At 44.6% G+C, this 4,737-nt stretch overlaps 1 non-coding gene across 1 annotated transcript; it reads right to left on the minus strand.

Annotated features, from left to right (window-relative positions):
* Window positions 1–210: 210 nt before the first annotated feature.
* Window positions 211–283, minus strand: trnav-aac (transfer RNA valine (anticodon AAC)). Its single transcript has one exon. It is a non-coding gene; the product is annotated as a tRNA-Val (tRNA).
* Window positions 284–4,737: the final 4,454 nt, after the last annotated feature.

Consider the following 4,737-nt stretch of genomic DNA (forward strand, 5'->3'; position numbering starts at 1 on the left):
AACAACAAGAACAACAACAACAACATCATCATCATCATCATCATCAGATTTTAATTAAAAGTGGCTACACCAGCGTTTACAATTTCAACCTGTCGACGGACGGACGCTCTGAGTGCATCGATTGCGGGCACTCCAATGAAGAAAAGACACCCACCGCCTCCGGGGAACCACGAGGGCAAGCATGACGAAAAGGGCCAGCCCACAGTAGGCTGTTTCCGCCCGGTTTCGAACCGGGGACCTTTCGCGCGTTAGGCGAACGTGATAACCACTACACTACGGAAACTGACACCGCTGCCTCTTGCTTCAAATGGTTACCGTTAAAGCCTGCTGGTAAAACGGGCTCAGGTGTTTCAGGTCGGCTAGGCTGTGAGAAGTGCGGCGAAAGGATGCCATTTTCACAGACCTGTTTGGCATTGCTAAAGGGCACATCAGGACACTTCGGAAACTCTTTCAAAGGCAGGACGCCCTGCGCTCTGACAGTGCCTGCACTTAACCCAACAAGGTGATGCTGAATGGCTTGTTCAAACGGCTGGTGGTCTTCCGTCACCACCAGACTATGAGAGCTATACTGCGCCTTCAACTACATAAGAGTAGATAGTAGGGTTTTTTGGGCGCGGCCTATTTTGTTATGACGTATGCCCTAAGCTTATTAATATTCCTACGTCATAATTGGGGGGCGTGATTTTAGGTAGAGTTATTTCCTTAATTATTCCTACGTCATATCCGTCAGAAAGTGTGCACCCATAAAACCCTGAACAACAAGGCCACCCATAAATACCCCCACCCCTCTGAAGGCAACGCCCCGAAACTCTCCTCTCTATTTAAGAACCCGCGCTTCTTTTAGGCAATACCTCTTTAATTCTCAGCATCTGAAACATCCCGCTTCTTCAACATGTCCAGCGACATCAACATGAAACCCCGCAAGAAACAATCCCGGGCAAGGGTTCCTGTACTCACCAATTTGAAGATTGAACGCTCCTGGGTGTTGTTCTGGGGGGCTCGACGGGGTTACCGCTTTAAAAGGGATCCCAGCTATGTTGGAGTGGAGCTTTTTGCTTTGGGAGAGAAGGAGGGTACGTTGGAACCTTTTGAGACGGTAATTGAATACTCTTATGAGGACTGGTTGAAGGTGATGGCCTGGAGAGATCTGGGGCTTGTGGATAAGACTCTAGAAGGCTTGCAAGAGGGTCCAAGAGAATGCGAAATGGAGTCTCCGACTCAGGGTTTTGAAAGGTGTGAATGGGAAAGCTTGCAGAACTACGACAGACGACGTGTGGGGTTTTGGAGGGGGGTCTGACGGCTCAGGGGCTACTCTCTTCTAAGAGGGCGGTGTGTCGTGACGTAGTGAAGAGATAGGATAAAAGGTGCAACAATTCATTCATGGTTTAAAATTAAAGAGAATGTCTTACCCGAAAGCTGCGGACGTCGACAGGCTCTACAGGCCTCTTCAAACCCGGGATCACCCCTGGTTCTATTCCCCATATTTTGTATACACTCTGGAACCCTTTGACTGTGGTTACTCTCCAAGACCTCAGACCCCGGTCCCTCAGGACGAAACAACATGCGGTGCGATGGATGTCCAAATGAGTCTCGGGGATCCCCAGCCTCTGGAGCTCATGGAGGGCCTCGATTTTGCCGAACTGTCTACCGTCTGTGCGTCTCAGGAGGGGGTCAGTCCAATGGATGGAGAACACACAAACCACCAGGCGACCCAATGAGCATCGGACTGTCCCGGGGGCGTGATGAAGACGCAGGATTTATGCCCGGGGTATGTGACCAAGTAAGCAGAGTGGTTAAAAGCACCCTGGTGTATATTCTGAGTGCTCTCATCGACCGAGCTCTGAAAGAAGTCTGTCGGGGGTGTGAAGTGAATCACCCCAGTCAGTTGAGACACAGTTGTTTGTTTGAACCAGACCGTTACTATTTCCTGTTCTATTTCAATGTGTTTTACAGAAGACTGAACAAACCGTGGCTGAAACCGGCACTAATCAAGGCGCTCTCTTACTCCCACATACATGTCACTGTGGGACAAGTCCAGAAAATCATAGATGAGATTTTGCTGGAGCTGAAAAAGGAGCCGTTTATAATAGAGAAACTTGGGCAGCTGCTCAATGACCTGGATGAGCCGAGTAGAAAAACCGCTGGCAAGCTAAAAGCTTATTTCTTCCGTAAAGAAGTTAAAGCTGGGGGCAGCGACGAAGAATTCGACATCTACGCCACTGATTCAGACTCTGACCTGAACTAAGGGACTTTGAACATGGGGAATGTTCTGGACTGCTTCTGCAACTGGTTCTGTCATCAACACTCTGCAGCTAACCTGAGAGCGCTATTACACCATGTGCTTGACAGAAAAGTAGCCAACGCGAGCCTTTTCTCTACAGATTTAACCATCGATGAGGATCAACTTTCAAACCTGGAAAAGTGAATGGCTGCTGTAACAAAGACCGGGGGGTACGAACACTGGGATGAAGGGCTCAAGGGGGCCAAGAATGATATTAGGCCATTTCATCAACATCTGTATGACCTTTTACTGAGCATGTTTAATACACCTCTGTTTAATTTTAAAATAGGTCATAATGTTGTTTTATTTACATATGTAACTGAGGTGTGTGCCTACAAGATAAAGAAACAGGTATATTTGTTGATATAGATCAAGTAACCAATCATCTGATTTCATTTTGTCTGGACCGTAGAAAAAATTGTTGTGTATGTTATACTTTTCTCAAATGTCTTAAAAGGGGTATCTGCTCTCCTGAAGTTGAATAAAAAACCTTGTATAAAAACTTTGCGCATAGTGTGGGTCTGTGTGGTTATTTGACAGAATGACTCGGCAAGCTCCCCAAATGCAGGAACTATACTACAACCCAGCCAAGATTGGGGGTTTGGCGGGTAAGAAGGGTTTTTAAAGAGGACTCGCTGAGGCCGGAGTGAAGGTTAATGATGTGGTTGTTTCAGAATGGTTACGGGAACAAGACGCCTATACCTAACATAAACCTCTCAGGATTAACTTTAAAAGAAACCGCGTATATGCAACTGACATAGACTCACAATGGCAAATGGATCTAGTCGATATGTCAAATTTATCAAAACATAACAATGGTCACAAATTGATGTTGATGTGTATCGATGTGTTATCAAAATATGCCTGGGCTCGCATTCTACATAATAAAACAGGTCGGGCGGTGACAAGGGCCTTTGAGGATATATTGTCCCAGGGTCGATGTCCTAAAAAACTGCAGACTGATAAAGGAAAAGAGTTTCTCAACAGAGAATTTCAGAATCTACTGAAGAGACACAAAATACATCATTTCACCACCGGTAATGAGCTTAGGGCATCGGTAGTGGAGAGGTTTAACCGCACCATAAAGACCAAAATGTGGAGATATTTTACAGCGGTCAACACGTTCAAGTATTTTGATAAAGTTCAGGATTTTATCGATGCTTACAACCAAGGGTATCACACCAGTATTAAAATGAAGCCTAAAGATGTTGATCAAAGTAATTCTTTTAAGGTCTATAAAAAATTATACGGACCATTTATTAAGAAGGGAAAAACTACTTATAAGTTCAACATCGGTGATGTGGTTCGCGTTTCAAAGCTAAGGAGTACTTTTGCCAAAGGTTATGAAGAAACATTTTCTGACGAATATTTTACAGTTACCGAACAGTTGGCTAGAGACCCACCCGTGTACCGGTTAAAAGACTATGACGGGGAGGATATAGAAGGAACGTTTTACGAAGCCGAGTTACAAAAAATTATTGTGGGTAAAGACAGTGTATACAGAGTTGAAAAGATATTAGCTGAAAAAACCCAGAACCGGAAAAAATATGTGTTGATGAAATGGCTTGGATGGCCTGAAAAGTTCAATAGTTGGGTCCCGGAACAACAGGTTTGCGATATTCAATCCTTATAACAACTTGCCCGCGGGTGTGTTGTGGGCATTACTTTCGATACTCAAGATGGAATCAGGAGGCTTCTACGTGACTCTACCCAGTAACGCCTCTCTCGATATATACCCTAAAAATGAAATATCCAGTTACACGGTACAATTTGGAAAATCTATAGATCTAAGGGGGTCGTGGGAAGTGGGGTTGGCGGAAATACAGTATCCTTACACTTGGGCTGTTTTACAAGATAAGGATGCCACCTTCGCCATTTTTGATGATGTTAAAAAGAGTCAATGGACATTCACGATACAAGGAGGTTATTATGACAATGTGGATAAAATATTAGATGAGATGCATAAACAGTTCTCAGAAGGCACCCCCAACATCAAGCTATATTACAACCCTATTAAAAACAGAGTGTACAAGGTGTCAAAACCAGGTATTAGCATTCAAACCAGCGGCCAACTGGGGCGTATATTTGGGATCTATTCTGACACAGAGAGCAGGTTCTCAGAAGTGGTGGGGCGGCTTTTACACTCTTTATGTGTATACGGATATCATAACCCACCAGAGGGTCGGGGATAGTTATGTCCCCCTTTTGAGAAATGTACTTATTAAAGGTAAAAGCAATGACATGGTCACAATTACTTATGACAAGCCACACTACGTACCAGTCTCAAAGACCCAATTTGACAACATCACGATCGAAGTAAAATCGGATCAGAATATCAACGTACCCTTCCGCTTCAGTAAAGTTATTGTCAAACTACATTTTCGACCCCTGAAACAGTTTGTACATTATTAAAATGGCTACCTCGAGGGGTTATGTAGATCCTAGCGCCTATGTGG

This window comes from Amia ocellicauda, unplaced genomic scaffold, assembly GCF_036373705.1.
Source record: "Amia ocellicauda isolate fAmiCal2 unplaced genomic scaffold, fAmiCal2.hap1 HAP1_SCAFFOLD_269, whole genome shotgun sequence".
NCBI lineage: Eukaryota > Metazoa > Chordata > Actinopteri > Amiiformes > Amiidae > Amia > Amia ocellicauda.